The following is a 14,343-nucleotide window of genomic DNA, read 5'->3' as shown; positions in this document are numbered from 1 at the left end:
TGTGTGTATGTTTGTGTGTGTGTCTGTGTGTGTGTTTCATGGGAGACAATACATTATATTGGCTTACTGGTGAGCTGCCACCCTTACAGAGGAAGTTAAAAAATAATAAGAAGCAACAGAAGCAAAAACAACGAAAACCTGCGCTGAAGGTGTTATTAGAAGATCCTGGGGAAAGAAAAAGCCCCTATTTCAGAGATAACTGGCAAGAGGACATTAAAAACTGGGGTTCTGGAAATTCTCTGACTCAGTACATTATGAAACAGCTCTTCTTTCTGAGAAGAGTAAATGAATTTGCTACTTTAATCGTGTAATCAGACAAGCTAAGAGTTATTTGCCTCTGTTTTCTGTTTCAAATGCCCAATTTGTCAAGTTCCAGCAAAGGTATGTTGTTTGCAGATTAGCTGTGGGTTACTGACAAATAAATGAGGTGGTACCAATATTAGCAGACTAGTAATGTCTGCTTTGTTTCTATAATGGAAACTTTTCCAAGTCAACATCTATTTGGGTGTTTTTTTGGTCGTTGAACTGGCTGGACATGTATTTCTCTGTCTCATATTATTTGCTATTGATTTTAGCATATTTCATAAAGGGAATTAACTCTGTTCTTTGAACTAGGTTGAATTTATTACAAAAAGGGCAATGAGGTAAATTTTAGGACACCAAAAAAGAGACTGGTAACAAACCTTTTCTAGTGTCCCTTTAATCTTTATTTAAAATAATCTTTCATGTTTTAAACTTGTTTCTGTACTCTGCTAATGAGATTTTTAGATTTTTTTCATCCTATTTCTTTCTTCCTTCCTTCTTTCAAATCTTTCTCCCTCTTCTCATTTCTGTCTTTCTTCTTTTATTCCTTTATCTCCGCAGTTGTGGGGCAGGTAGAGAATATGCAAAATTATTTTTCTTTACAACCAAGTTCTTTCAGAAAATAGGAAGAATTTTTCAAAGAGGAAAATATGTTGACCTCATTTTATATCTTTTTCTGGAAATGGTAATGATCAATAATGCCAATATCCATTTATACATTTTCTTACCCTACTAAACACTGAGAGGAGGACTTTTACTTTGCTGTCAAAATATTAAAATGTAAAAAGCATATCTGTTTCAGAGAAAGAGAAGTATCATGTGGATCCTCTAAAAACTGCGTGCACTGCTTTCCTTTCCTTGTTCTCACATGTATCTCTTTTTCCCGGAGAAGGTGTGGTCACCCTCAGTACTAAACCTCAGAACTACTAGTGACAGTATATCAATCCTTTCTCTTTGTAGGCAAAGAAAGCATTGACATATGGCCAATATCCAGAGAGCTCCTTGGCCTGAAATCTAGATCATTCAATATTTCCCGGAATGGATTTAATATATTGTAATGGTCCTACCCAGGGCCAAAAGCTAGATAACAAATCCTGTGGGCAAAAATAGTTTTTAAATTGATAGATGATTCAGCCCTCTTCCTGTGAGAAGAGATAAGCTTCTGAGGTAAGGAATAAGAACTTTGAACATGAATAGATGGCATTAAAGGGAAAGTGATTTCTATCTGAATGTTAAGAAATCAGGCCCATCAGTCAGGGCCAGTGAGGTAGGAGTAATGTGGAGCTTTCCTGGTGCTTGGAAGTACACTGGTTTTTGCCACATGATGCAAGAAAAGCAGAAGGCAGGGAAGCATCCTATTAAGAAGCCCCCATGTCCTACCTTTTATGCTTTAGGCTCTTATTTTCTTTTTAAAGTTCCCAGTGATGTGAACATGCTAAGCCTGCACCTTGACAAGATCATAGCTGAACAGAGGAGTCATGGACATAGACTTTGATCTCGTCTCCAAAACATTGTATTTGGATAATATTTAAACTGCTAAGTAACTTCCAGCAGCCAATTATTACCCAAACTCTATATTTTTAACCCATTGAATATCCATAAAAAATTTAGGCGGGAGCCTATTTTTAAAGTGCTGAATCACTGAGACCGAACAGTTTGCAAATGATTCCAAAGATAGGCAGTTGCATACCTGGGATTGAATTCTAGCTGGGATTGGAATTTCAGTGTTCTTAATAGCTGTACTCTGTCTGCAGGATCAATATTTATGAGAGAAATGCATGCCTTTTTACATACTTCCCAATTTTAGTTTCTGTTTCACCAATACCTTGTTCCTTGGAAGCTTTTCCAATTTTTCCTTCTACCTCTCTTTAGGTACTGTGTATTTCAAGAGATGCATCAAGATGCCTGCAAAAGGTCACATAACCCTTTCCTTTCTATTTGAAGGTTTCGTCTTTCCAGAATAAAAGGAAATCTTTCAGGGCCAGTGTCAGCATTGACCCATCCATCATTGGATGATATACTTCAAAAACATCCCAGTGACCTATAATTTATATTTAGGTTTTCCTGATTAGTTCTCAGGAAATCCACAACACATACTAGACTGAGGATCAGTTCCCAATTTCCTTACATTGTGGTTCTCTAAACTGTTCTATTATTTTGAGAGAAGATACATCCTCAGAAATGGTGTAATTGTGTGCAGTCACCTTACTTACATTATGAATAAAGGTCTCACCTTGGAGTTGAAGAATTAAGTTCACTGAGATTCAGATTCTTCTATTAAAATAAGGTGTTTGAACTACACAAACTTTAAAGTTATTTTTAGTTCAAGCCATACACATTTTGGATTATTTAGGACTGCTTCATAGATATACAAAAAATCACTGACTTTTCTTATAAGGCTTTAGGAAAAACAAAACAAGCAGACAAACAAAACATTTTGTAGTTTTGTATTAGCTAGATACTTGAATACAGGCTTTATTTGGTGAAAGCAAACTTACAGTAGAGAGCCTGTGTATATGATGTTCTCTGTGGGATTTTTCATAAACTTTTCTTTTAATTTAAATTTTGATTTGAGGAGAGATTTAATTCCATAATAAACTTTAAAAATAATGAAACTTTATTAAAAGATAGTTGTCTAGGGCTTCCCTGGTGGCGCAGTGGTTGAGAGTTCGCCTGCCGATGCAGGGGACACGGGTTCGTGCCCCAGTCCCAGAAGATCCCACATGCTGCGGAGCGGCTGGGCCCGTGAGCCATGGCCGCTGAGCCTGCGCATCCGGAGCCTGTGCTCCGCAACGGGAGAGGCCACAACAGTGAGAGGCCCGCATACCACAAAAAAAAAAAAAAAAAAAAAAAAGATAGTTGTCTATAACATTTGAATATTGCAATGGGGGAATGTTTCCTATATCAGTGTTATCTGTGAATAAAATCAATTTGGTGTATGTCTAAACTATACTTTGAGTGTAAATAAGTTTCTGTTATACTATTTTCTGTATTTCTTTGTATGTTTGAAATTATTTACAAATAAAAATACAACTTAAAATTTTGAAAAAGTAGACTATGAACATATAAGGGCAGAATTATATTTTAAGAATAGCTGGGTAAAGAGCTACAAACACTAAAAATATTTTTATGGATTAGGAAGAAAGAGCAGGGTAGTAACACATTTTTTCAATGGATGGTCAAAAAATAAACAGGGGCTACACGTATTTTAAGTCATTTCAGAGTATTGCTAAATATAATACAAAAAACCAAATATACTCAGAAACAATGCCCTTCAATTCACATCAAATTAGATAACATAAAATTAAACATAAAAGGAAATAAAATGGAAAAAAACACACAGAAACACACACTTCCCAGAAAGAAAATCAGAAGGTTAAAATAGGCTATAACCAGAAAACTGTTGGGTAAAACAGTTATTGAGCAGGTGTGCATATCTTCTTCAATGTTGACAACATACATTTAAATTTCTAAATAGACCTTTTCCCTGTAATCCATTCAGAAGTACATTTCTTGCTGTTTTTATCTCCCATAGATACTATTTTATACTGAAAGTGGTCCTTAGGAGACTATGAATAATTGAAAAGGAAAGATAAGGCATACAATAAAAAAGAAAAGCAGGCCAGTGTTCAGAAATAATTTTTTACAATGCTGAATAAGAAACACTTGAATGCACTTGAGACATTCCATTTGTATTAATATCTTAGAGCAAGAATTTTCTCTTTTTTTTATAGCCTTGAAACAATCTCTTCAAACAAAGCTTTATCCAGAAGCCTAAACAAATAAAAAACATGAAGGCAGTGCAATGTTTATTTAAAAGTCATTTTGTGGGAGAGTAGGATAGAAGGTCCTGCCCATATATTGATAGACAGAAACACACACACATACACACACACACACATGCACACACACGCATACACACACACATGCAAATAGTACCAACAGGCCTAGTGTGTTTATCATTACCATTACATTTTTCAAACATTTCATTTTAAATTTTTATGTATATTGATGCTTAAAAACTAAGAGAAAACTATGCATTTAATATACTCATATCATAGTAAAGATAGAGGAAATATAAAATAGGGAGTGAAAATTTACAGATAGAAAAAATGCTAAGTTATATAATGTATGCAGGAAATCAATTCACAGGTTAAAATATCAGGATATCAGAGATGAGGCGTCAATTACATGATTCTTCACTCCTCCCATAAAGTCACATTAAAAGAGAACAATTAAATACTGTGTAGTGTATAGTGATTAATCATAATATATGATGTAGTACATTAAATCACACATTTTGCTACAGCAAGTCCACATAAGTTTGCAAATAACATTTAAGAATAAAGCTAAATCCAGACAAAACCCTAATTCAAAAAGATACATGCGGTGATGTGGTGTGCGTGGGAACCCAGTGATGGTTTGACATTGGCCCCGGAGATGTTGTGTGGATGCTGGTGGCTGGACCGACCTGCAGGGTCAGTCCAGTGAGGAGAGTATGTCATGAGCTGTGTGGATGAAAGGCTCTTGGTACTGCAGCCAGGAGTCAGTGCTGTGCCTCTGAGGTGTGAAAGACAACTTCAGGACACTGGTCCACAAGAGACCTCCCAGGTACACATAATATCAAACAGCGAAAATCTCCCAGGGATCTCCATCTCAACACCAACACCCAGCTTCACTCAACGACAAGAAAGCTACAGTGCTGGACACCCTATGCCAAACAACTAGCAAGACAGGAACACAACCCCACCCATTAGCAGAGAGGCTGCCTAAAATCATAAGTCCACAGACACCTTAAAACACACCACCAGATGTGGACCTGCCCACCAGAAAGACAAGATCCAGCCTCATCCACCAGAACACAGGTACTAGTCCCCTCCACCAGGAATCCTACACAACCCACTGAACCAACCTTAGCCACTGGGGACAGACACCACAAACAAAGAGAACTATGAACCTGCAGCCTGAAAAAAGGAGACCCAAAACACAGTAAGATAAGCAAAATGAGAAGACAGAAAAACACACAGCAGATGAAGGAGCAAGATAAAAACCCACCAGACCTAACAAATGAAGAGGAAATAGGCAGTCTACCTGAAAAACAATTCAGAATAATGATAGTAAAGATGATCCAAAATATTGGAAATAGAATAGAGAAAATGCAAGAAACATTTAACAAGGACCTAGAAGAAATAAAGATGAAACAAACAACGATGAACAACACAATAAATGAAATTAAAAGTACTCTAGATGGGATCAATAGCAGAATAAATGAGGCAGAAGAGTGGGTAAGTGACCTGGAAGATAAAATAGTGGAAATAATTACTGCAGAGCAGAATAAAGGAAAAAGAATGAAAAGAACTGAGGACAGTCTCAGAGACCTCTGGGATAACATTAAACACACCAACATTTGAATTATAGGGGTTCCAGAAGAAGAAGAGAAAAAGAAAGGGACTGAGAAAATATATGAAGAGATTATAGTTGAAAACTTCCCTAATATGGGAAAGGAAATAGTTAATCAAGTCCAGGAAGCACAGCAAGTCCCGTACAGGATAAATCCAAGGAGAAATACGCCAAGACACATATTAATCAAACTGTCAAAAATTAAATACAAAGAAAACATATTAAAAGCAGCAAGGGAAAAACAACAAATAAGACACAAGGGAATCCCCATAAGGTTAACAGCTGATCTTCCAGCAGAAACTCTGCAAGTCAAAAGGGACTGCCAGGACATATTTAAAGTGATGAAGGAGAAAAACCTGCAACCAAGATTACTCTACCCAGCAAGGATCTCATTCAGATTTGATGGAGAAATTAAAACCTTTACAGACAAGCAAAAGCTGAGAGAGTTCAGCACCACCAAACTAGCTTTACAACAAATGCTAAAGGAACTTCTCTAGGCAAGAAACACAAGAGAAGGAAAAGACCTACAATAACGAAGCCAAAACAATTAAGAAAATGGGAATAGGAACATATATATCAATAATTACCTTAAATGTAAATAGGCTAAAAACTCCCACCAAAAGACACAGATTGGTTGAGTGGATACAAAAATAAGAACCATATATATGCTGTCTACAAGAGACCCACTTCAGACGTAGACACACATACAGACTGAAAGCAAGGGGATGGAAAAAGATTTTCCATGCAAATGGAAACCGAAAGAAAGCTGGAGTAGCAATTCTCATATCAGACAAAATAGACTTTAAAATAAAGACTATTAGAAGAGACAAAGAAGGACACTATATAATGATCAAGGGATCGATCTAAGAAGAAGATATAACAATTGTAAATATTTATGCACCCAACATAGGAGCACCTCAATACATAAGGCAAATACTAACAGCCATAAAAGGGGAAATCGACAGTAATACATTCATAGTAGGGGACTTTAACACCCCACTTTCACCCATGGACAGATCATCCAAAATGAAAATAAATAAGGAAAACAAGCTTTAAATGATACATTAAACAAGATGGACTTAATTGATATTTATAAGACATTCCAGCCAAAAACAACAGAATACACATTTTTCTCAAGTGTTCATGGAACATTCTCCAGGATAGATCATATCTTGGGTCACAAATCAAGCCTTGGTAAATTTAAGGAAATTGAAATTGTATCAAGCATCTTTTCCGACCACAATGCTATGACACGAGATATCAATTACTGGAAAAGAGTTGTAAAAAATACAAACACATGGACGCTAAACAATACACTACTTAACAAAGAAGTGATCACTGAAGAAATCAAAGAGGAAATAAAAAAATACCTAGAAACAAATGACAATGGAGACACAATGAACCAAAACCTATGGGTTGTAGCAAAAGCAGTTCTAAGACAGAAATTTATAGCAATACAATCCTACCTTAAGAAACAGGAAACATTTTGAATAAACAACCTAAACTTGCACCTAAAGCAATTAGAGAAAGAAGAACGAAAAACCCCCAAAGTTAGCAGAAGGAAAGAAATCATAAAAATCTCATCAGAAATAAATGAAAAAGAAATGAAGGAAACAATAGCAAAGATCAATAAAGCTAAAAGCTGGTTCTTTGAGAAGATAAACAAAATTGATAAACCATTAGCCAGACTTATCAAGAAAAAAGGGAGAAGACTCAAATCAATAGAATTAGAAATGAAAAAGGAGAAGTAACAACTGACACTGCAAAAATACAAAAGATCATGAGAGATTACTATAAGCAACTCTATGCCAATAAAATGGACAACCTGGAAGAAATGGACAAATTCTTAGAAATGCACAACCTGCCAAGACTGAATCAGGAAGAAATAGAAACAGACCAATCACAAGCACTGAAATTGAAACTGTGATTAAAAATCTTCCAACAAACAAAAGCCCAGGACCAGATGGCTTCACAGGTGAATTCTATCAAACATTTAGAGAAGATGTAACACCTATCCTTTTCAAACTCTTCCAAAATATAGCAGAGGGAGGAACACTCCCAAACTCATTCTACGAGGCCACCATCACCTTGATACCAAAACCAGACAAGGATGTCACAAAGAAAGAAAATTACAGGCCAATATCACTGATGAACATAGATGCAAAAATCCTCAACAAAATACTAGCAAACAGAATCCAACAGCACATTAAAAGGATCATACACCATGATCAAGTGGGGTTTATTCCAGGAATGCAAGGATTCTTCGATATATGCAAATCAATCAACGTGATACACCATATTAACAAATTGAAGGAGAAAAACAATTTGATCATCCCAATAGATGCAGAGAAAGCTTCTGACAAAATTCAACACCGATTTATGATAAAAACCCTGCAGAAAGTAGGCGTAGGAGGAACTTTCCTCAACATAATAAAGGCTATATATGACAAACCCACACCCAACATCGTCCTCAATGGTGAAAAACTGAAAGCATTTCCACTAAGTTCAGAAACAAGACAAGGTTGCCCACTCTTACTACTCTTATTCAACATAGTTTTGGAAGTTTTAGCCACAGCAATCAGAGAAGAAAAGGAAATAAAAGAAATCCAAGTCGGAAAGAAGAAGTAAAGCTGTCACTGTTTGCAAATGACATGATACTATACATAGAGAATCCTAAAGATGTTACCAGAAAACTACTAGAGCTAATTAATGAATTTGGTAAACTAGCAGGATATAAAATTAATGCACCGAAATCTCTGGCATTCCTATACACTAAGGATGAAAAATCTGAAAGTGAAATCAAGAAAACACTCCCATTTACCATTGCAACAAAAAGAATAAAATATCTAGGAATAAACCTACCTAAGGAGACAAAAGACCTGTATGCAGAAAACTATAAGACACTGATGAAAGAAATTAAAGATGATACAAATAGATGGAGAGATATACCATGTCCTTGGATTGGAAGAATCAACATTGTGAAAATGACTCTACTACCCAAAGCAATCTACAGATTCAATGCAATCCCTATCAACCTACCACTGGCACTTTTCACAGAACTAGAACAAAAAATTTCACAATTTGTATGGAAACACAAAAGACCGCAAATAGCCAAAGCAATCTTGAGAACGAAAAACGGAGCTGGAGGAATCAGGCTCCCTGACTTCAGACTATACTACAAAGCTACAGTAATCAAGACAGTGTAGTACTGGCACAGAAACAGAAAGATAGATCAATGGAACTGGATAGAAAGCCCAGAGATAAACCCATGCACATATGGTCACCTTATCTTTGATAAAGGAGGCAGGAATGTACAGTGGATAAAGGACAGCCTCTTCAATAAGTGGTGCTGGGAAAACTGGACAGGTACATGTAAAACTATGAGATTAGATCACTCCCTAACACCATACACAAAAATAAGCTCAAAATGGATTAAAGATCTAAATGTAAGGCCAGAAACTATCAAACTCTTAGAGGAAAACATAGGCAGAACACTCTATGACATAAATCACAGCAATATCCTTTCTGACCCACCTCCTAGAGTAATGGAAATAAAAACAAAAATAAACAAATGGGACCTAATGAAACTTCAAAGCTTTTGCACAACAAAGGAAACCATAAACAAGACCAAAAGAGGACCCTCAAAATGGGAGAAAATATTTGCAAATGAAGCAACTGACAAAGGATCAATCTCTAAAATTTATAAGTAGCTCACGCAGCTCAATAACAAAAAAACAAACAACCCAATGCAAAAATGGGCAGAAGACCTAAATAGACATTTCTCCAAAGAAGATATACAGACTGCCAACAAACACATGAAAGAATGCTCAACATCATTAATCATTAGAGAAATGCAAATCAAAACTACAATGAGATATCATCTCACACCAGTCAGAATGGCCATCATCAAAACATCTAGAAATAATAAATGCTGGAGAGGGTGTGGAGAAAAGGGAACACTCTTGCACTGCTGGTGGGAATGTGAATTGGTTCAGCCACTATGGAGAACAGTATGGAGGTTCCTTAAAAAACTACAAATAGAACTACCATATGACCCAGCAATCCCACTACTGGGCATATACCCTGAGAAAACCAAAATTCAAAAAGAGCCATGTACCAAAATGTTCATTGCAGCTCTATTTACAATAGCCCGGAGATGGAAACAACCTAAGTGCCCATCATTGGATGAATGGATAAAGAATATGTGGCACATGTATACAATGGAATATTACTTAGCCATAAAAAGAAACGAAATTGAGCTATTTGTAATGAGGTGGATGGACCTAGAGTCTGTCATACAGAGTGAGGTAAGTCAGAAAGGGAAAGACAAATACCGTATGCCAACACATATATATGGAATTTAAGAAAAAAAATGTCATGAAGAACCTAGGGGTAAGACAGGAATAAAGACACAGACCTACTGGAGAATGGACTTGAGGATATGGGGAGGGGGAAGGGTAAGCTGTGACAAAGCGAGAGAGAGGCATGGACATATATACACTACTAAACGTAAGGTAGATAGCCAGTGGGAAGCAGCCGCATAGCACAGGGAGATCAGCTCGGTGCTTTGTGACCGCCTGCAGGGGTGGGATATGGAGAGTGGGAGGGAGGGAGACACAAGAGGGAAGAGATATGGGAACATATGTATATGTATAACTGATTCACTTTGTTATAAAGCAGAAGCTAACACACCATTGTAAAGCAATTATACTCCAATAAAGATGTAAAAAAAAAAAAAACATGTATCCCTATGTTCATTGTAGCACTATTCACAATAGCCACGACATGGAAACAACCTAAATGTCTATAAACAGATGAATAGATAAAGAAGATGTAGTACATATAATACAGTGGAATACCATAGAAAAGCCATAAAAAAGAACGAAATAATGCCATTTGCAGCAACATGGATGGACCTGGAGATGATCAAACTAACTGAAGTAAGTCAGAAATAGACAAATAACATATGATATCGCTATTATGTGGAATCTAAAATATGACTCAAATGAACTTATCTATGAAACAGAAACACACTCACGAACATAGAGAAGAGACTTGTCGTTGCCAAGGGGGAGGGGGTGGGGGGAGGGTTGGAGTGGGAGGTTGGGCTGAGCAGATATAAGCTATTATATATAGAATGGATAAACAAGGTCCTACTGTATAGCATGGAGAACTATATTCAATATCCTATGATAAACCATAATGGAAAAGAATATTAAAAGAAAGAAGGTATACATATGTATAACTGAATCACTTTGCTGTATAGTAGAAATTAACACAACTTTGTAAATCAACTATACTTCAATAAAAAATATTTTAAAAAGTACAGTCAAAATCTAATTTGATTTCCTACATATAATAGTGTTTTTCATACTACTTTGTGAGTATAGATTCAGTTCATAAATTCCAAGAATTATATTTTCTATGTGTGTCACCTGTCTCAGTATTACATTCGATAGCTAAGAGGCTACATGTTGAAGCACCGCTTGTGTGAAAACTCTCCAATGTAAGAATAGGATTATTATTTAGTAAGTGAACGCTTTTATTTATTTTTTATTCTTTTTAACATCTTTATTGGAGTATAATTGCTTTACAATGGTGTGTTAGTTTCTGCTTTATAACAAAGTGAATCAGCTATACATATACATATATCCCCATATCTATTCCCTCTTGCATCTCCTTCCCACCCTCCTTTATCCCACCCCCCTAAGTGGTCACAAAGCACCAAGCTGATCTCCCTGTGCTATGTGGCTGCTTCCCACTAGCTATCTATTTTACATTTGGTAGCATATATAAGTCTATGCCACTCTCTCACTTTGTCCCAGCTTACCCTTCCCCCTCCCCGTGTCCTCAAGTCCATTCTCTATGGGATTGCATCACAAAATAGTTCAGTAGAAACTGAATTATTTAATACAACTACTTTGGCAACATTCCCATGTGACAGAAATTTCTAGAAAAAATGTCTTTTGGTTTGTTTAAAATGGTACGAACATTTGGTAATATAAAAAAGCATACACTCAATAAAGAAAAGCATATCCTGCACAAGGAAAAAGTTGATAGGATCAAGAACTTTCTTTCAAACTATTTCCTCTCTGCAAATATTTTTTGACCACTGGAGACAGAATACCATCCTGCTCAAAAGAACAGTTTTTAAAAAATATTCCACATTCAAAAGTAGTATATAAAATCTCCAAAAACTTTTAATTTAAAAATTTTAGAAAAGGCATAGCATCTGCAAATTAGTTCAGCAAAGACCTTGACAAAGACAACAACAAAAAAACCAATTATATTTCCGGAAGCACTGACTATTTACCTAAATTACCATCATCAGGAACACCAGCTGCAACTATACTCCTCAGATTTTTGCTGTAGGCAATTTAAATCTTAGAACTACTTTTGGGAAGGTGATCCAAGAAAATGAAATAAGAACTAATTGTTGCATTAAGCTTATTGTAGCACAGGAAAAAGAAAAATTACAAAGTCATTTAGTAAGAGGGCATGTTCCACTAAAAGCCTGTATTATCTAAGTTCTAAGGGATCATATCCATAAATCTTCTATGTACTTTCTTGTTTTATTTAATAATGTTGCTTGTTTACTTCATAATGTTGTCCTGTGTTTATTGAGAACTCATCTTTTTCATTCTCCTCCCACTGTACAACTCCTCTCCAGCTTCAGACTTTGAAGAGTCTGCAAACTTTGCTATGTATCAGTTATTTGAGAAGTTTATAAATGATCCAGGCTCTCAAGGCCCAACTCTAAAAGTCTGATTCAGCAGCTCTGAGGGGAAACCAGAAAAAGCTACTCTAAAAATAACAAAGAACAACAGCTACAAAACAAAGAGAAACAAAAGACACTCAAAATGATTCTCATATGTTTGAAATACAATCTTTGAAGTCTTTGTACTGGTTTTCCCGGGTATACCTTTTACTTTTCACAAAATATAATAATATGTTTTAAAAAATCAAGTAGCAATAAGGGACAATGTAAGTAATTAATCATAATTAAGTATTGCAAGTGTCAGTCTTGGTAGATGCATGTGGTGAACCTTCCTATCTATTTCCCAAAGCACTACAAGCAGTGATAAGGCTGCTTGCAAGATCCATTACCAAACTTCGGATGAAGTGGAATAATAGTTCCAATATACTGTAAATATCTCGTATCTCATTTATCTATGTTAACTGACTAAAGCTTTGTATCTGTATAGTACATAATTAACATGTCACAAAAACTTAGTATAAAACTGTTCACTACTTAGAAGAATAAATTCATATTCCATTAAATAAGGATCATCACCACTTTAATGGTCTACATGTTGCTTTTTAATAGCCATATAAGTAACCAGAAAATTAAATAGGTCTTTTATCTAATACATATTTTCACATTTGAATGTACTCCTGGCAGAAGATAACTGGGAGAGGTGCAACTGATCAGGTTCCATTAACGTGAGATTGCTTGTAAAGTAGTACATTTTCTAATATCTCGCGTGGAAATGTTATGCAAATTATTTGTAAATGTAAAACCCTCAAGAGCAAAGCTACATTAACTGTTCCTACTGTGAAGGTATGCTCAATAATTTACAACCCATCAATGGCTGAATTGGAAATAAATTGTTTCTCTGCAGTTTCAAAATGCAGTAGAAATGTAAACAGCACCATCTTCTGGATTATACAAATTCCATAATTGTTTTAGAAGATGCAATACACAGGTTCTCTTAAACAGATACCTAACATATTAAACATCATATGTGTATACTGCATATTATGAAGCTTCTACCTTTACTTTTAAAAGTGACAATTGGAGATACTAGAAATAATATGTTAATAAAATATAAGCATTTTTGTATACATTAATTTGAATATTGAATTATAATCCAAGTATAAATTCTTTAGAACATAATCAATAAGAGAATATAATTCTGATCTTATTGATTTCATCCTTCCATAGCCATTGTCAGTACATAAAGTATCCTAAGTGGAGAAAAAAGCATTTCATAACTTGAACATTTCATTAAAATATAAATCAGAAAAGAGACATAATATCAATATGTACAGTCAATGCTCTCATCTGAAAAGGCAAACTCCAATAAATGATTCCCCCAAACTCCAATAGCTAAAAGAAAGTTATTTTACCATTTCCTTATCTCACTGATAATTAGCCTTAACAGGAAGAAAGTATTCAAGGATATTGTGTGCCTTGCAATATTGTTATGTTTTCAACTGAAATATAATTCTAGTGATTTAATTTTACATTTGCCAATAAAAGGAGTAAATTTGTAATATCTTTATTCTTTAGCTCAAAGAGAGTTGTAAGAAAAGCTAAGGAAATTAAAAGGAAAAACCAAGATACAAAGATTAGAAAGATAGGTAACATCAAGAATATAATTAATAAAATATTTTATTTTTATTCACTTTGTCATTTCCCCAACAAATACTTTTTCACTTTCTTCTGTGCCCTATGGCTGGCCCTCACCTTTCTTCCAGTCATTAGTCATCTTCTGTTGTTAGTTTATTTCCTCCTCAGGCTGGACAGTAGGATGTTGCCCTTTGAGCACTGCCTCCTTAGTGTTCTCAATGATATGGGAGTCCCTTCATCTACCTTGATTAAAAAGTTAACCTTAGATCAACCCAACTCTCCTACTT

This window comes from Stenella coeruleoalba (genome assembly GCF_951394435.1).
Source record: "Stenella coeruleoalba genome assembly, chromosome: 3".
In the NCBI taxonomy this organism is placed as follows: domain Eukaryota; kingdom Metazoa; phylum Chordata; class Mammalia; order Artiodactyla; family Delphinidae; genus Stenella; species Stenella coeruleoalba.
The sequence above is the reverse complement of the archived record's forward strand: the minus strand, read 5'-3'. Positions refer to the sequence as shown.